This window comes from Dermochelys coriacea, chromosome 7 (genome assembly GCF_009764565.3).
Source record: "Dermochelys coriacea isolate rDerCor1 chromosome 7, rDerCor1.pri.v4, whole genome shotgun sequence".
Lineage (NCBI taxonomy): Eukaryota > Metazoa > Chordata > Testudines > Dermochelyidae > Dermochelys > Dermochelys coriacea.
Genome location: NC_050074.1, coordinates 92,352,523 through 92,372,757, shown reverse-complemented (window position 1 = coordinate 92,372,757; position 20,235 = coordinate 92,352,523). Strand labels below are relative to the sequence as shown.

The 20,235-nt window shown below is 43.5% G+C and overlaps 1 protein-coding gene across 5 annotated transcripts in view; it reads left to right on the top strand.

Moving 5' to 3' along the window:
- SLC16A12 (solute carrier family 16 member 12) overlaps positions 1-20,235 on the top strand; it is a 66,399-nt gene that overhangs the window by 7,216 nt on the left and 38,948 nt on the right. For 2 of the 5 annotated variants that reach the window (XM_043518997.1, XM_043519001.1), the window contains exon 1: positions 6,982-7,072. The exons of 2 other annotated variants lie outside the window; for them this stretch is intronic. The gene's annotated coding sequence lies outside the window, so the exon portion shown is untranslated. Of the gene's footprint in view, positions 1-4,893; positions 5,007-6,981; positions 7,073-20,235 lie in introns of those variants that run through there. One more of the 5 variants, XM_043519000.1, reaches the window with a different exon arrangement.

The following is a 20,235-nucleotide window of genomic DNA, read 5'->3' as shown; positions in this document are numbered from 1 at the left end:
TATGTGGTGATGTATGTATTTACTTTTTTATGGTGCTTACCATCTTCATATCTGAATGTATCCTTACAACACCTCAGAGGTAGGGAAGTATTCTTCATACAATGGGGATAAGTAGAGAAGTGTCTCAACACAAATGAAATACCAGCAGTTGGCTAGATCACCACCATCATTGTTGTCATAGAGGATAAAGGCCAGTGTTGGCATAGCCACTGACTTTGTAGGTACTCCAGAGTTTGAATATTCACAGAAATAAAATAGGGTGTACTCAGCAGCCCCTTGGATCAGCGCTTCCTGCCCACAACAATCAGCTGTTCAGGGGCATGCAGGAGGCATTGGGGTAAGGGGGGGAGCATGAGCAGACAGTGGAAGGGGTGTAATAGGGCAGGAAGAGGCTGGGTGGGGCTGGGGGCTTGAGAGAAGGAGTGGAGTGGGGGCAGGGACTGGGGTGGAGCCAGGGTCCAGCATCCCCTTGGGAAATCGCACAATCGGCTCCTTTGAGTGCAGGCACTGCCTAAATCATTTGATGAAAGATACATGGGAAGTGTGTGGTAGAGGCAGGAATAGAACTTATGCCTCTTGAGCTTCAGGCCAGTCTAAGAAGAGCATCTCTAACAGTAATCAAGGGTTCCCCAAAATACAGTATTAAAAAGCTGGATGCCCAACAGAGGTGCTCACACATTGTATTAACTCTACTACTAAATCACAAGTTCCTGATGCAGAAAGACTTAATACTAAGATAACATGATGGGGTTTTAGTTTAAGACCAGAAACCAGAATAATCTGAACCTCACCAAAAAATAACTCTTGTGTGTGTGTGTGTGTGTGTGTGTGTGTATATATAATATAATATTTTTAAATGACCCCCCCTATCAGTTCTGTGCTTGTGACAAATCTAGCCCCAGGCTGAACACCCCTGGCAGCAAAATTGGGGTGATTCCACAGTACAAGGGAAGAGGTATGCAGGCAGTACCCCCTGTGCAATGCAGGGCCCACTCCACAAGAGCAACCTGCATGCCTGAACATAAGGTTCAGATGAAGGTAGAGCATGTGTTAAGACTGGAAGACAAATAGGCTACCCTCACCTTTGGATTGCAGTATCCCTGCAGAGTAGCTCCATGACCTGGGGAGAAGAATTTCTACTGCTGTGCACATACTGCAGTTACTTGTGCTGGGTATGGGGCCCAGTATTTGGCCTTTACTCTGAAGAAGCAGTGTAATAAATACTCAACATTAGCTCTTTTCCTAGGTCCTGCTTATGCACCACTGAAGTCAATGGGAGCATTGCACTTGCTTTTTGTAAATTACACACAGCACCACTGACAGAGAGCCAGGTCTGGGATGGAGGACAGCTACCGAACAACACTTGGCACACCGAATAGCATTGGAGGAGGGAAAACGTTGGCCCTACTTTGCTCATATTCCTATAGTAAGTGCCACGGGATTTTTAATGTCCATGGAGAGCTGAAAAGGCCCGGATTTCATCTGAAAAATCCACATGCAGTATTCAGCATGCAACTCAGTTTATCTTATTTAGATAAATGAAAGGCTGCTCGCATTTGAGCATGTTGTTCCAAGAGTTTGAATCTAGGGCCCAAAGCTCATTGAAGTCTGTGGGAATCTTTCCATTGGGTTCATTGGTTTCTAAGTCAGGCTCTAAGCATTCAGAATCAATGCTAGCAGTCCAACTCATAAATGTACACTTACCATGATGTTTAGAGATTTATGCAGTATAGCATGTTATCCATGCACATTGAAATAAGGAGGCATCCTCACATGGGCAATATCCTATTACTTATGTATTACAATTAATGGAAATGCTAAAAAGGGGACCTGTCCATATGAACAAAGTGTACTTTGTTCATAGCTTAAAAATGCATCCTAAGGAAAAATTTATCCATATTCTACCCTGGATCTTTGTGCAGAATACATCAAAATTAACATTGAATTAAATTTAATTGCAAGCAGATGCAGGAAAAAGGTGACCCTGATATTCATACATGGGGAAATTACTATTGGTTAATCAGCCCAGGTTCTTAACACTATCTGAGTCCTACTGAGTGAAGTATTGACAGGTTTCAGAGCAGCAGATGTGTTAGTCTGTATCTTCAAAAAAAACAGGAGTACTTGTGGCACCTTCGAGACTAACAAATTTATTTGAGCATAAGCTTTTGTGAGCTACAGCTCACTTTATCTGATGTAGTTGATGTCTTTTCCTTGAGTTAAAGAAAAGTCCTGAAGTTGCTGTTAATAAGAGGCAAGTTCAAAGGTTGTCAATAGGATCTGTCTTGATGGGCAAAAAGGGTATGTTTCTAATTGTATTAGCTCGATTGAATTAACTGAGAAGCCCTCTTAGGTATGTCTACACTGCATGTGGGAATTAGCCTCCAGTCCAGGGCCCCACAGACTTGCACTAGCACCTTAAAAATAGCTGTGTAGATGTTGCTTTGATCTTGTGACTTGGGCTCTTAAGTCCTTCCTTCTCCTGCCCCAGTTTTCAGATCCTGTGCTCCACCCCTGGCCACAACATCTACACAGCTATTTCTGGAGCACCAGTGTGCATTTGTGGACCTGGGCTGTGAGGGCTTGCTTCCACCTGCAGTGTAGACATGCCCTTAATGCTTCTGAAGACTAAAGAGGCTTGTTAATCCTGTTAAATTACTTTGGCTTAGTCAAATTAGTTTAAAAAACCACACCTAATTCATCTGTCAAGAGTCAGAGGGCTTAAATTGAGATGGGCACAATGGCTTTTGAGGCTGTGTCTAGATGGACAAATAAGGAGACTTTCTCCCCTCAGGTAGTTCTAGCACCTGGTGTCTTTTTTTTTTTTTTTTTTTAAATCACATTCACACCTCAGTTTGTAGGTTTTTCATACCTTAGCAGGCTGAGGTAAACCCTTGGCTCCCTACTGCTATTTATCTCTGACCTGCTAACCCATGTGTAAATTACATTTGCCTTGCCCACAGGGGGATTTTATCATGTGTTATCTAGTACACAAAAAGAAAAGGAGTACTTGTGGGGCACCTTAGACACTAACAAATTTATTTGAGCATAAGCTTTCGTGAGCGACAGCGGATGAAATAAATGTGTTAGTCTCTAAGGTGCCACAAGTACTCCTTTTCTTTCTGTGAATACAGACTAACATGGCTGCTACGCTGAAACCTATCTAGTACACAGTAACCTGTTCTCTTCTTCCCCCCCCCCCTTTTTTTTTCTTAGTTTGGATGCACCTTTAAAGTATTTAGAGCTGGTTATTAGGCTTCAGTGTGACCCAGTTCAAATGAAGTGTCTATAGGGGTTTTAAAGGATATCTTAATTGAGTCAAACTAACTCATCTGCAGAAATTGGATTGAAAAACACTTTTTTGCCCCAGAAGACAGGAGTTTATTGTGCTGAATATAGGCCTTGTTTAGAGTAGACTCAATATGTGATGTTGGCACATATAATATGTTTTTGAAGTCTAGTGTAAACAAGGCACGTTGTTTTAACCCATGCTAAAATGGCTGAGATAAAAGCAGTAACATTACTCCATAAATCTTAGCCTAGACAAGTCCTGGACAGGCCAGGCATAATTCACTTCCCTAAATTGTTCTCAACTTTCTGTTTGCTTTCTCTCCTGCGTGTCTTAACCACATATTAGCACTAAGGGGATAATTCTGAGTGAAGTTCAGTGTTGGGGAAAGGTGCTGCGTTTATCCTACTGTTTCCACTGTGGCATAGATTTAAGTAAATTCCCAGAATTCTTTGTCAAATACTGAGTTGAAATAAGGAGCAGCTTGCATTTCAGACACTGGCTCTTCCCTGGGTCAATGCACTTGACAGTTGTTGTAAAGTGAGGAACATTACTGTGAATAAAGAGATGTCCAGCCAGCTCATCTGGCCAGATTTTCTATTTTAAAATCCATAGCAATTTCTCCGATACTTTACAAGCTGCTTAAAGTCGCACCTAAAGTACTTTTTGAAAGATCTCTATTTTGCCAACATTTTCGGGCTTGGGTGGCTAATTTTTTAAGATCCGAGTAGTTAACTGAATCAGAGAACACATCATGCAGGAAGCAAAAACGAACTCACTGGCCTCTCGTTCCAAAAAGCGCTCTCCCCCTTCCCACTTGGAGGCAATCCAGATCCCATTTAGCTCTTTTCAGCCCGGTCTGTATTAAATCCTTGGGGGTTTAAGGTGCCCCATGTAAAGTAAGCGGAAGCCAGGGGAGTTGGTGTAATCCGATTCCAGTGAGCTAGGGGCCAGGATTTCACTGTAACTTTGCTGCGGCTTCCCTAGCTCACGGCGGAGCGGCACGAGCAGAAGTTGGGCGCTCAGGGCAGCCCTAGGAGGGCTATGTGTGTACCCCCTGACCTGGCCACCTCTTCCGCGGGGGGCGATTCAGCCCAGTCACCTTGCGGCGGACGCAGCACCCGCGGGGAAAGCGCCTCCGGATCCCCGGTGCCGAGCCTGACCTCGGGTTAGGGTTTTATGGCAGCTCTTCTGAGAAGGGCTGGCTAGGCGGGGGCGGTGAGAGGTGAGTTTGGGTGCGAGGGGACAGCGGGATGGTGGAGGAGGAGAGGGTGCGATAGGAGATGAAAAGGGATCGGGGGTGTTAAAGGGAGGGGGGCAGCGGAGGAAAGACCTGTGGGGCTAAGGGTGTGGGTGTGTTTGGGGGGCCGGGGGGGGATGCATTATTTTTGGTATTGCAATAGCACCTACCGGCCGTCGTCGTTGGCTGGGGCCCTCCTGGGTGAGGAGGAAAGCGTGTGTGTGTGTGTGTGTGTGAGCGTTGGGGATAATGTGGGCTAACGGGGTGTGCGCTGAGGGTTGTGATGGGGGGGCGGGGGCCGGTATGGGGGGGTTGAGAGGAGAAGAACAGGGGAGGAATTCAACGGAATCGTTGCTTGTATAATGAGAAGAGAGTTTCTCTCTTGTCCTACCACCCCTGTTCGTGTTGTCAGGCAGCCAGTCCCTTAGCAGGAGCAGACGTCCAAGGTGCAAAGGCAGCCAATGGCAGGGGCCGGAGGTTTGTATAACTTTTGGTGGTGCCCAGAACGGGTCCAAGTCTCTCCCTCCCCACCTGCCTTGTAAGCCGATATATATATATATATTTTTAAACGAATGTAAAGGTGGACTAGAAACAGTAAGTGTTTAACAGTTTCCCTATATTACACAATGTGGGGGGATGAGGGGGCTCAGGACTAGGGCAGGGGTGGGGCTAGGGATGAAGGGTTCATGGTGCAGGAGGGGGCTCAGGGCTAGGGCAGAGGGTTGAGGTGTGGGGAGATGAGGGATTTGGGGTGTGGGCGTGGCTCAGGGCTACGGCAGAGGGTTGGGTGGGGCTGAGGGTTTGGAAGGGGGCTCAGGGCTAGGGAAGAGGGTTGGGGTGAGGGCTGTGGGGTGGGGCTGGGGATGAAGGGTTCACCGTGCAGGAGGGGGCTCAGAGCTGGGGTAGAGGGCTGGGGTGCAGGGGGATGAGGGCTCTGACTAGGGCTGGGAAGGAGGGGTTTGGGGTGTGGGAAGGGACTCGGGGCTAGGGAAGAGGGTTAGGGTGTGGGAGTGGCTCAGGGCTAGGGTTGAGGTGTGGGGTGGGGCTGGGGATAAAGGGCTCACAGTGCAGGAGGGGGCTCGGCTAGGGCAGAGTGTTGGGGTGTGGGGGGATGAGGGGTTTGGGGTGTGGGCATGGCTCAGGGCTAGGGCAGAGGGTTAGGGTGGGGCTGGGGATGAGGGGTTTGGAAGGGGGCTCAGGGCTAGGGCAGAGGGTTGAGGTGCAGGGGTGAGGGCTGTGGGGTGGGGCTGGGGATGAAGGGTTCACGGTGCAGGAGGGGGCTCAGGGCTGGGTAGAGGGTTGATATGTGGGGGGGGGTGAGGATTCTGGCTGGGGGTGCAGGATCTGAGGCAGGATAGGGTGGGGATGAGGAGTTTGGGGTGCAGGCAGGCTGCCCCGGGGCTGGGGCCAGAGAGGAGGACTCCACAGTTCCTCCAGCCCTTTCCCTGCTGGCAGCAGCGAGCTCTAGGGAAGGGCTCCCCCCCAGCAGCACACTCACCCGGTACTATCACTGCACATGCTTCTAGAGGCCGGGCCCCTTTCAGGTACAGGAAGCCCCCTTGCCTCCCCTGTGGTGAGTGCCGGGGCAGGGCTGCCATCATGTGTGTGCCTCCTCCCTCCACAGGCAACAGCTGCACTGCTGGCACTGCTCCACACTGCTCTCCCTCATTGGCTGCAAAAGGGAGTGGCAGGGCAGCCGCTCCCTGCCCAGGGCACAAGCAGGGACACTCTGGGGAAGGTGCGTGTAGAGTGACCAGATGTCCCAATTTTATATGGACAGTCCTGATTTTTGGGTCTTAGGCTCCTATTATCTCCCACCCTTGTCCCGATTTTTCACATTTGCTGTCTGGTCACCCTAGGCATGTGGGGCCGGGGGAGAGACCCGTCCCCAAACATTGGTGGAGCTGGGCCCCAGACCCTGAATTTGCTGGAGCACAGGCACCATAGGCCCACATATCTCGTTGCCCCTGGGCAATGACAAGAAGGTTTCCCAATGCTCCGCTAGTTAGATTGGCTAGAAAACTTTCTGGGGAAAGTGGCTTTTCCTTGGTTCTCGTAACAGTCTCGGGAACAAGGATGTGGTAGTGTTATCTGGGCAAGGCGAGGTAGAGCGGCAACTGGAGGGGGCACGGGCAGGGGTCTACCAGAGCAAAGGGCAGCCTTGTTCTCTGCCTGCTTGCAAAGTGCAGGAACCAAAGCAACCCAAAGAGCATTATTTTGAGACTAAGGGATGTCAGGCTTTAGACCTGATGACTTTACCTGCTAGGAAGAGTTTCAACTGGGAAATAATTTCAAAAATGCACTTTGCAAAACTGTTAGAGGGCAGAGTCTGGCTTTCTCCCTTTGAGTTCAAAGGCAAAATGCCCAGTGAATTCAGTGGGAAGAGGGTTGCTGCTTTGGGGCCGGGCTGTGCTATGTTATTCACATAAAGTAGCATTGTCCTCCACAGGTACCCCATCAAATTCAGTAGCACTAAATCCATATGTGAGGGTCAGAGGTACCACAAGCTGGCGTTCTGGGCTTGTCTGTCAAACACTCTTCCTGTAAGTGTATTAGAGATGAGATTTTAAAGGCTGTGTTGCGGTAGACCTATATTTAGCTGTGCATATATGGAAATAGTTTGCTGCAGTGTAGTATAAAATTATAAATGTGAGTATTTTAGAGCTGGTTAAAAACTTTTGAACTTTGAAAATATTATACTAAAATGGGCATATATTTCATAAAAAAATTGTGTGAAAAATTCATTCCATTTTCTAGTTAGCTATGGAGCTAGTAGAAATAATTCAAAAAATTTCAATGGGAAAAGTGAGATGAAACTTTCACCACCCCCCAAAAAACATCATTTGAGTCCCATTTGTTTTGACCAGCTCTACAATATTTAGTTTTGTTGCTGATTGTATAAAAAGACAAACTTGCATAAAAGCTCTGTCATGTAGTCCAATAGTTTGAATCACAAGTTTAACTAATATTTTAAGTGAATGATCTTCATATTCCCTCTACTTTTGTTGTTTCCAACCACAGAACTGTGATTTTTTTTTTTTAAAACATGTTTGTTTTCAATTTTTCAGTTTATAATGCATCAGTATGATTAACCATGAGTGATACAACCAAAAAATGGTTCAACTGTCCAAATTCCCAGGTGGTATCACAGAATGTAATTTTCTTATTCCTTGGGATACCTGTGCAACTATACCTGTTCCAAATTCTTTTTGAAATAATTATTTCAAATATAAGAATGAACATTGGAGCATTTGATTTTGTAATACATGCAGAGAGAATTAATTGTCTTTCTGTCAGTTCATTACCTAAGACTTGATCATGCAAAACCTTAGTGATGCACATGGTCTTTACTTATAGAGGTAGTCCCCTTGAAATAAATGGAATTAATTGTGTGATGAAGGATTGCTAAATGTGGCCCATATTGTATAGGAATATTAAAACCATAAAAATGGTGACTCAATCATGTTGAGTACCTTCTGGGAGGTCCTCAGTGCTAGGGGTACTCAGCATCTTGCAGGACTGAGCCAACCCATAAGTATGAAGTAATATAAATATGCAAATACCTTCCAACCTACCTACATTATAAAGCTTTTAAACAATTATTTGTTTGTATCTCTATATAATTAGTACATGCTTGATAATTCAACTAAAAAACAAAAAGCAAAATGAGCATACTTATCATGAGCCTTGGCTGAACTAATACTTTTTGATTAATTTGCCATTAGTTTACTTTTATACTTGTTTAATTTCCAAGAATGTAGACTCTTAATGATTCATTTGGGATGAATTCAAGTACGTTTGCATGATAACCTTTTGACTGCGTTGATTTTATCGAATTAACAAGCTAGTTGGAGCAGCCACATCCTATTTGTTGTTGTATGTCTGTTCCTGCAGAGTCTGTGAAATAATGTTTCCTTTAATGCTGGGAAATTACAGGGAAAACATGAAACTTAATGAAGTGTAGCAGGATTACACTTTGCTCAAAAGAGGTCTGTTGTACCTTTATTGTAGATAATATTGTTGTTAATGTAACGTCATTACAATGAAATCTTTCATAAAAAATAGTCTGTAGTATTAGCCATTCATTACTTTTTCTCCACTATTTTATTTCATAGGCTATTTTTCCTTTCTATTCTATCTTTTACTTTGTCATCACTTAAGAGAGCATGTGGCAACACCATTTTAATTGAGAGCATGTCAGTATTTTCTTTAGAAGCCTCCATTTTAAGCCCTCTAAAACTCACTCATTAACTTTTGCTTTAAATTAAGACTGGGAAAGGCATGAAATAAAATAACTCCATGCAAGGGAGTACATTTTTTATTTTACAAAGCTTTGTCAAAATTGGTTTAGCTACAAAAATTCAGGGAGGAAAAGCTTGAAAACAGAGTATTTTGTCCAGCTTTTGGCATGGAGTATTCATCGCATACCTTTACCGAACAAATGGCTTTAAAAAGAGACACTTTTACTGACTGTTAAGGATGGGCCAAATGTGGAAATCCTTTAGATCAATCATGTAGGGAGAGATTTTCAAATATTTTAGGTATGCACAGGGAACTGCCTGCCTTAGTTATGCATGTAGTTACTGCACTTGCATGAAACAAAGTAATTGAATGCTCAAACATCCTTATGATCATTTGGGCATGCAGTTAAAGATAGGTGTGTGCAACCATGGTGACTGCACACAAAAAGAAGGCATGTAATTTTATGTATATTTGGCAGATGCTTGTCCTCATTGATTTTACTTTACGGGTATTTGGTAATAATTGTAATCAATTTCAGGAGGCATTTACTGTACTGTTCTTTACAATCCCACCTGTCATGCAGGAAGGGATCTTTGTATTGATAGGAACTGAATGTTGTTCCCTGGAATGCATTCTGCCAGTCAGGTGGAATTGTAAGGCTCCAGGAGTGTAGTGTGTCCAGATAATAACCAATACTCTTTTAGTAAAGCATGCTGAGATGCCTTTAAGCGTACAGAAAAATACACAAAATTACCTAGTCACAATGTATGCTGCTTACATATGAAAAAACGAGGAGTCTTTGTGGCACCTTAGAGACTAACGCATTTATTTGGGCATAAGCTTTCATGGGCTAGAATCCGGTTCATCAGATTCATGGAGTGGGTTTTAGCCCACGAAAGCTTATGCCCAAATAAATGCGTTGGTCTCTAAGGTGCCACTAGGATGCCTCATTGCTTTTGCTGATGCAGACTAACACGGCTACCACTCTGAAACCTGCTTACATATGGGAATGTTACACTCTGTGCACTCTGAGTATTGGGTGGATGTGCTGTTAAAGTTTTACATACTCTAAAAGTATTATGTAACTAGTCATCTTTTAATTTGGAAGCACACTCAAGGAGATGGAAAAGTCAGTGGGGCATGGCAGCTTCCAAAATCCACTGTAAGTGTTTTCTGGCTGGAATAAATGTGTTGCTTTTTATATCAGTATTTTAAAATTTCTATTCCCGCTCTGGCCTGATACACACTCTTTCTACATGATGATCCTGCTGTAGCATCTTACAAAGCATTTACATCAAAAGACATTTCAGTGGTGTGTGTGGGTATCAATAAAAAACACTACTATACTTCATTGTTCGGAGATTGACAGAGATGCTGTACTGTAGGGGTAATTTTCAGTGATTGTAAAAACTATCCCACTTCTTACTATTTCATTTAAGTTCAAGAGACCTCTTGTCATCCCTGCTGTAATTTTCTAACAGGAACAGAATTTGATACTCGTGTGCAGAAAGTTCAGAATTAATTGCTTGCTATTAAAGTCCTGAGACAGTAGTAAAGAATCACTGATTTTCTGTCTTCTAACATGAAATGAGAAATGGTATTAGAATAAAGAAACCACTATTTCCCCTGAAGCTACTCAGTCTTTCCAGCTCTTCATCGCTGTAGTTTCATCTTAAATCTTCCTGGAACCCTCTTGTTTGGAGACTCTGATACCCATTAAAAGAAATGGTACACATTTTGTATCTCCCTGTTTCCTGAATAAAGGAACTTAAACAAGAATTAATATTTAAAAACAAGTTATAGATCCACAGACCTCATGGGCTTCATCATTCATCCCTGGAGTAGGGGTTTTTTCAACTGTTTCACTTGGATTATCCAATCCCAAAGGTGTAAAACTCTTCTCAAGAGGACGATCTCCCTTTGCTGTGGTGGGAGCCTTATTGCCACTAGGGTCATATATCAGTTGAAACTGGGTTTGGAAGCAGCTGCTAGACTCTTTTTCTGGATTGCCTACCTTGATCAGTCTTGAGCATGCAGGATCTCAGGCTCAGCTGTATGTGGTGACCCAGCTGGTGTTAGCCAATATTTATCCCCCTTCAATTTTAATCGGGGCTGTGGTCTCATGGTCTAAGGTTTGGTGCATTTCATGGCCCTTGATGTAATACAAGTGACTCCTGCTGGGGATCTTGGGTAAAATTCTGCAGTTCTTACACAGCCTTCACTATGGCAAAAATTCACTTGGGCTGGATTGTAGATTGGAATGCAGGAGCACCAAGCCCAGCAGCAGCTCTGGGGTCCATTGTGCTGCAGGGAGACACAATACCTCTGGGAGCTCTCAGGAGCACAGATGGCTGCTGCACCACTCAGGGAAAGGGAGGTGCAGTATCCACTTCTCTCTGCTGCCCCACCCTCACTTTTTCCTGCCCTCTTTACAAAAGATACTGCTAATGCCACTGTCAGTGCTATCCCATTGACTTCAATGGGAGTTTTGTTGTAGTGAAGACTAGGTAAGGATTGCAGGCATTGGCCCCTTACCAAAGGAAAAAAAAGACAGCCTAAAGTTTCCCTTTGTAGGACCCATGTGACCTTTAGGAGCTGTGCTCTAGTATCAAAATGCTGGGTATAATAAAAAAAAATCCTTTGTATTTATGGTTATTCTTTGTTTTAGAGTAGCAAGACACAATCCTCATTTTTATTTCACTGGGAAGGAGTTGATGCCCTGTTGAACAAATACCTTGCACATTCACTTACCGTATGGTCCCTAGCTAACACTTTACTTTACTTGGAACTGCTTTAGAAGATCTTTTGCTAATCGCTGCAGCTTTGCTTTGTATGGTGTTCTTGTTAACTGCTGGAATTAGCCTACCTGCTTGTCACCATGAAAGGTTTTCCTCCTTCCCTCCCCCCTGCTGCTGGTGATGGCTTATCTTAAGTGATCACTCTCCTTACAGTGTGTATGATAAACCCATTGTTTCATGTTCTGTGTGTGTGTGTGTGTGTGTGTGTGTGTGTGTGTGTATATAAATCTCTCCTCCGTTTTTTCCACCAAATGCATCCGATGAAATGAGCTGTAGCTCACGAAAGCTTATGCTCTAATAAATTTGTTAGTCTCTAAGGTGCCACAAGTACTCCTTTTCTTTTTGCGAATACAGACTAACACGGCTGCTACTCTGAAACCTGTGATTATGCAAGGCACTGAATTTAGCCGTATAGAGTGGAAATCTGTCAACTTCATGAAAAAACTCGCACAGATACAGACAGACATCATCTTCCTCTCCAAATGCAAACAGATGGACATCATACCGAAAGGACTGAAGGTAAAAAATCCATTACAATCTACATACCACACAGACTATGCTGACAGCTTGTGCCACACACTCTCAAGGAAACTGCGGAACCACCTGATCAACATCCTCTACAGCAAACAGGGAAAGATTAAGAATGAGCTCTCAAAACTGGATACTCTCATAAAGAAGCAACCTTCCACACAAACTTCCTCATGGCTGGACTTTACAAAAACTAGACAAGCCATTTACAAAACACACTTTGATTCTCTACAAAAGAAAAAGGACACTAAGCTATCTAAACTACTATATGCCACAAGGGGCCACAACAAGGGTTCCCGTAACCCACCCAGCAATATTGTTAATCTATCCAACTATACTCTTAGCCCAGCGGAAGAATCTGTCCTATCTCGTGGCCTCTCCTTTTGCCCCTCCACCCCCACGAACATGATACAGTTCTGTGGTGACCTAGAATCCTATTTTCGACGTCTCAGACTCAAGGAATATTTCCAACACACCTCTGACCAACATATTAACCCAGAGAGACCTTCCTGCCAACACTACAAAAAGAAGGATTCTGGGTGGACTCCTCCTGAAGGTCGAAACAGCAGCCTGGATTTCTACATAGACTGCTTCCGCCGACGTGCACGAGCTGAAATTGTGGAAAAGCAGCATCGCTTACCCCATAACCTCAGCCATGCAGAACACAGTGCCATCCACAGCCTCAGAAACAACTCTGACATCATAATCAAAAAGGCTGACAAAGGAGGTGCTGTCGTCATCATGAATAGGTCGGAGTATGAACAAGAGGCTAGTAGGCAGCTCTCCAACACCACTTTCTACAAGCCATTACCCTCTGATCCCACTGAGAGTTACCAAAAGAAACTACAGCATTTGCTCAAGAAACTCCCTGAAAAAGCACAAGAACAAATCCGCACAGACACACCCCTAGAACCCCGACCTGGGGTATTCTATCTGCTACCCAAGATCCATAAACCTGGAAATCCTGGACGCCCCATCATCTCAGGCATTGGCACCCTGACAGCAGGATTGTCTGGCTATGTAGACTCCCTCCTCAGGCCCTTCGTTACCAGCACTCCCAGCTATCTTCGAGACACCACCGATTTCCTGAGGAAACTACAGTCCATTGGTGATCTTCCTAAAAACACCATCCTAGCCACGATGGATGTAGAAGCCCTCTACACCAACATTCCACACAAAGATGGACTACAAGCCGTCAGGAACAGTATCCCCGATACTGTCACGGCTAACCTGGTGGCAGAACTTTGTGACTTTGTCCTGACCCATAACTATTTCACATTTGGTGACAATGTATACCTTCAAATCAGCGGCACTGCGATGGGTACCCGCATGGCCCCACAGTATGCCAACATTTTTATGGCTGACTTAGAACAACGCTTCCTCAGCTCTCGTCCCCTAATGCCCCTACTCTACTTGCGCTACATTGATGACATCTTCATCATCTGGACCCATGGAAAAGAAGCTCTTGAGGAATTCCACCATGATTTCAACAATTTCCATCCCACCATCAACCTCAGCCTGGACCAGTCCACACAAGAGATCCACTTCCTGGACACTACGGTGCTAATAAGCGATGGTCACATAAACACCACCCTATATCGGAAACCTACTGACCGCTATTCCTAACTACATGCCTCTAGCTTTCATCCAGATCATACCACTCGATCCATTGTCTACAGCCAAGCGCTACGATATAACCGCATTTGCTCCAACCCCTCAGACAGAGACAAACACCTACAAGATCTCTATCATGCATTCCTACAACTACAATACCCACCTGCTGAAGTGAAGAAACAGATTGACTGACTGACAGAGCCAGAAGAGTACCCAGAAGTCACCTACTACAGGACAGGCCCAACAAAGAAAACAACAGAACGCCACTAGCCATCACCTTCAGCCCCCAACTAAAACCTCTCCAACGCATCATCAAGGATCTACAACCTATCCTGAAGGACGAGCCATCGCTCTCTCAGATCTTGGGAGACAGACCAGTCCTTGCTTACAGACAGCCCCCCAATCTGAAGCAAATACTCACCAGCAACCACACACCACACAACAGAACCACTAACCCAGGAACCTATCCTTGCAACAAAGCCCGTTGCCAACTCTGTCCGCATATCTATTCAGGGGATACCATCATAGGACCTAATCACATCAGCCACGCTATCAGAGGCTCGTTCACCTGCGCATCTACCAATGTGATATATGCCATCATGTGTCAGCAATGCCCCTCTGCCATGTACATTGGCCAAACTGGACAGTCTCTACGTAAAAGAATGAATGGACACAAATCAGACGTCAAGAATTATAACATTCAAAAACCAGTTGGAGAACGCTTCAATCTCTCTGGTCACTCGATCACAGACCTAAGAGTGGCTATCCTTCAACAAAAAAGCTTCAAAAACAGACTCCAACGAGAGACTGCTGAATTGGAATTAATTTGCAAACTGGATACAATTAACTTAGGCTTGAATAGAGACTGGGAATGGATGAGTCATTACACAAAGTAAAACCATTTCCCCATGGTATTTCTCCCTCCCACCCCACCCCCCACTGTTCCTCTGATATTCTTGTTAACTGCTGGAATTAGCCTACCTGCTTGTCACCATGGAAGGTTTTCCTCCTTTCCCCCCCCTGCTGTGGGTGATGGCTTATCTTAAGTGATCACTCTCCTTACAGTGTGTATGATAAACCCATTGTTTCATGTTCTCTGTGTGTGTGTTTTTTCCACCAAATGCATCCGATGAAGTGAGCTGTAGCTCACGAAAGCTTATGCTCTAATAAATTTGTTAGTCTCTAAGGTGCCACAAGTACTCCTTTTCTTTTTGCGAATACAGACTAACACGGCTGCTGCTCTGAAACTAGCTAACACAGTGATTGATACCTGAGATCAGATTGCTCAGGCTGCATGTTACAGTGCCCTGCAGAACTGAAATATAGCTAGGAAGGACCTCTAATACTCTCTCTCTCTCCTTCAATAGTCGAGGCCAAATCCAGCACTTGTTACCTATAGACTTAGGAGTTGTGCAAACTTCAGAGGCAGTAAATCTTAGCTCAACAGCAAGATAACTTAGCCAAAAGATGAGCCTGCTGTTGGAGTCTCAAAAGCTTCTCCCCTCAGCAGTGCAGCTGAGAGTTCACCAGGTGTGTGTGATTTTATTAGAATCAGTTTGCTTATCCCTGTTAAACCTGATCAGTTGCCTCTCGTGCATTAAATGATGCCATTTAAGAGTTCACTTTGGGTGCAAAGCCTGTGCACTGAGCTGTCTTGTTTGCAAGGTTCTCTCTAAAGTGGTGTACTCTGTTTTTCTGCTCCTAAGCACTTGTAACAAACCAAACAAGGCTTTCATTTTTTCCCTTGTATGTGTCATAATTATTTGTCTGCACCTCCCTTCTATAGACTCATACATTTAACTACTTGATGCTCTTAGAAGGTGAAATAATGAACTTAGAGGATGGTAACTGAAGAGTTCGTTAGTGTCATTTTGAGTCAGTGATGTTACCAGTCTTTTACTGTTGGAATATTTTCCTTTTCTTTTCTCCTTTTTCTGTTATTTTATTGTGAGGTGATTTTTATTGGTTTTATTATGAACTCCATCTTTCCTCTGGGAAAAAAATCGGAGCTTTATGCATTAACAAAGCTGAGTTTAATGAGGCCAAAGAGCCATCTTTTCAATCACAGGGAATAAATTTTCAGATTGCAGGGTAATGCCTTTTCTCAAAGCTCAGGGAATTGATTCCCTGGGATATTCCAATTTGAGACTGTACTGTACTGATTTTTAGTTTTCACTGTCCCTCCTTTGTTCCTCCTCCCCCTCTATCATTTTGTGTAGACCAGACCAGTCTGTTAACAATTCTTTCTGTCTGTAATCATTCTGATTTTCCAGAAGACATGTTTTCATTTGGATGACAGAGCCAGTCTGCTCACTCTCATCTGCCCATCTTTCATCCTGCATCATATGCCTGGAGAACTTTCCCACCAACTGGCCACCTTGCTCTCATAGAAACCACTTCTTAAAATACATTTCTTCCATAAACCCTTTAAAATGAATCCACGAAAGAAAGGTCATCCTGTCTGAGCTGCCTGATCTACTCAACCAATCCTGTTTGCTCTTTGGGGAAAAACTTTACTTCCATAAGTGGTATCTTCTAGACACCCCCGCCCCTCCACCTCAGCCCACAGTGCTCCTCGTTTCAGTTCAGGCTATGTTTTGTCATTTTGTTATGTCCTTTTTTTTTTTTTTTTTTTTTTTTATTTAATTAGTATTGCAGTCTCTTCTTGACTAAGAAGCCTGTGCTGTTCCAGGTATAGTCATGGCACAATGTAAATAAAAACAAATCACATCAGTATACTGGCTGGCAAAAACGCATCTATGTTTTTAAGGGGTGGTAGAAGTTTAAAATAATACCTCTGTGAAGACACATGAAATGAAAACCAGCTGAGCAAGAGTCTGAGCAGCAATTCTACTCTGCAAGGGCCTGGTTCATACAAAAATAAGCAATTTCTGCACATCAGGGTCTGATATGAGGTCCCAGAAAGCCCCAGTTTTGTGATGTGAAAAGATATTACTGTTGAACTGGGGCTTAAATTTGCTAATTTTCCTGTCTACGTAACTTCAGTCACTTTCTCTCTATTTCATTATGCTTGGGTCACATTCATATTTGAAACCAAAAGTGGAAATGGAGACTCTAGGGAATATAATTAGATGAGAGTAATGAATCTGACAAAGTGAAGAATATACTGTTTGGAGCATTGCAGCTTAGAGAAAAAGAACCTTCAAAGAGAAAAAATATGCACGGTATGTCATTACAGCACACAGACACTGTCTTCTACCTTAAAAATGTGAAAATGCTCAGCCTTCAAAACAGGATGTTATTGGAGAACAATTGTGTTGCCTCAGTTTGTTTTTGCTTTTTGCATGTGGCTGAGATGTAAATTGGCAGGGTAACAGAGTTTCACAACAGAGACATCACTGTGCACACCAGCAAGAGCCTGTTTCCTGTAGAAACAAGCACTGTGTCCTTGGATGACCTTCTTTAATCCAGTAGTGCACAATACAAATCTCCCAGGGTTTGAAAAAATAATCATTCCAGGTTGCTTAGGGATCCAGATGTGGAAATTATGCAGGGACAATGTAGGGTGGAGGTGCACGAGAACCTCAAATTTAGTGGTGTTGTAGGTTGCTGGTCCACCACTAGCCTACTCTCTGCTGTTTTTGGAGTCCATTCTCTCACCTTTTACCTGTGGTTGGATTTTATCCTATTAATTTTAATTTCATTTACCCTGCTGCAGTAGCAAAGTTAAAATGAACTAACCAAGTTATGCAACACAGCTAGTTGGTTGTTGGAGAAGCTAGTGGATGGATAGTCATTTTTTGGGAGTTGATATAAAGCCACATTATATAATGCTGTTCTTGTTGTTGCTGTGCTTTGGGCAAAAATACTTAAACACACACAACTGGTGTTGAAATGAAGCCTTCATCCAAATGCCTTCTGGTATAGTTTTCAGGATCTGATGTCTGCCAGCAAGATATGGATGGTGGTAGTAATAATATGCTTCCCAAATGAGAGCTTTCACATGGGAAATTCTCAGTTATTTCCTGAAGGACTTTCTTAGGGGATGGATTGTACTTTCTGTCCTGTGCTTTGTTGAGAGAGTAAATCCCAGGCACTTCTGATAACCTGGAATATAGGGCTGCCATTTGACTGGTGAAGGAGCAAGAGCTATGACAATTACTTGTAGAATACAGTAAGCATATGAAGCACTTCACCAATACATCAAAGAGCAGTTCCCTGTAATCTGCTCTAAGACTTTAGTTAAAACTGAAGTACACAAAGGTGCTGTCAAGGAGAATAACGTTGGAAGGCTTTATGCACCAGTGTAAAACACATGGAGTATATTTTTAAGGATCAATTTTAAGGAGAAAAAGGGAGGTTACTTGCCTCAGAAGGAGCAGGAGGCAATTCTTTTATAGATGAATGTGACAGTTTACAGCTGATGAAGTATATCTCATGAAATCTCACAAAACACACAGTTCTTGCCCCAAGAAGCTGGCTGTCCAAAGAGACACATACATACTGTATGTAGCATACAGACACAAGACAAGGAGTATTGATAGTTGTGCAGTTCTCATGACATTCTATTTATTACCATATTTGGGTCAAAAGTCTAGGATGCCCTGAAGAATAGCCTCTTGGGAATGCTCTTCAACTTGTAATTAAACTGTTCACAAATAATCCACATCTCCACAAACAGCATTCAGTAATGGAGGTGAAGGTCAATGTACATGCATAACTGAGAGCAGAATATGGCCCACAGGCTTTTAAAACATGCCTAAATTGTGATGCATAATTCATTTGCAATTGAACTTTTTAATAATAGATCAGGTGAGACTTTCAAGCTAATATGAACTTGGTTCAAAAAGAATGTTCATAGCCAGAAATGTCTACAATATTTTTCCACATACAGAACAAGAAAGGCAGTTAGAAATTGTTGGGGGATGAATGGGGAGAGGGAGAAAGAAACTGAAGCTGCACTTAACTGGACAAGAAATAAGAGCAAAGCTGGATGTACTGTTCATTGTGAAGAATGAATTTATTGGATCTGTCCTTTTGTTTTCTGTTCATAAATTGTCCACAAGCAGATTGGAATTTGTACTAACTTGTTTGTTCATAATTTTTTGCCAAACAGTTATGAACATACAATATATGTGCCCATGGCTTATCTGAAAACTGTCCAGAGCGAGTCCTTTTTCAGATACTCAATATTTAGAATTTAGTCACGTGATTGCTCACACAAATCACATAGTAATAGTTTCTCTTCTCTGATGGGATGAATTTATTTTTATAAATAGGACAATTTCCTGAAAAGATCACTGAAGCATTGAATATTTCAGGGGAAGAATTGAACTAAATCAGACAATCGATTTTTAGGAATGTCATCTTTGTTTTTCCATCTAAACTTTTTTTTTTTGTAAGAATCTCTGTCCTCTGATATTGCATCATTCTTGTTTCTCTTGATGTCTTGTGTAATAAACTGGTGAAGGTTAAATAGATTCACTTAAGGGTTATTGGTAATGGAATCTTGTTAACTAGACTGAGAAGAATAACAGGATAATGGGATGGTTGTTTAGTCTCAGAAGAGCCTGATGCTGCTGCTTCTCTATTGTTTCTGTGCGCCTGAGTTCACAGGCTGACATATATTGACAAATGACTAGACCAGGGCTCTCAAACTTCATTGCACCGTGACCCCCTTTTGACAACAAAAATTACTACATGACCCCAGGAGGGGGTACTGAAGTCTGAGCCCTGCTGCCCTGGTGGAGTGGAGGGGGAGGGGAGACAAAGATAAAGCCTGCGCCCCACAACCCAGGGTGGGGAGACCAAAGCCCAAGAGCTTCAGCCCCAGATGGAACAGCTGTAACCTGAGCCTCGACACCCCAGGCTGAAGCCCTTAGGCTTTGGCACTGGGCAGTGGGGCTCAGGCTTTGGCTTCAGGCTCAAGTTTCAGCTTCAGCCCCAGGCCCCAGCAAGTCTAACGCTGGCCCTGGAAACCCCATTAAAAAGGGTTTGGGCCACTTTGAGAACCGCTGGACTAGACTAACTACCTGGGTTAAAATTAACTGTAGGATTCTCTTAGACTTTAAGGCCAGAAGGAACATCATGATCATCTAGTCTGATCTCCTGCACATGGCAGAACACAGAATCTTGCTCATCCACTCCTGTAATAGACCCCTAACCTCTGGCTGAGTTATTGAAGTCTTCAAATTTATTCAAAGAATTCAAGTTAAAGAGAATCCACCATTTACTCTAGTTCAAAACAGCAAGTGACCCATGTCTCACATTGCAGAGGAAGGTGAAAAACCCTCAGTTTGTGCTGATCTGACCTGGGGGAAAATTCTTTCCTGACCCCAAATATGGTGATCAGTTAGACCCTGAGCATGTGGGTGAGACCCACCAGCCAGACACCTGGGAAAGAATTCTCTGTAGCAACTCGGAGCCCTTCCCATCTAATTTCCCATCTCCAGCTATTGGAGATATTTGCTAGTAGCAGTCTTGGATGAGCCATATAAAACTCATCGTACCATCCCCTCCATAAACTTATCAAGCTTAATCTTGAAAGAAGATAGATTTGTTGC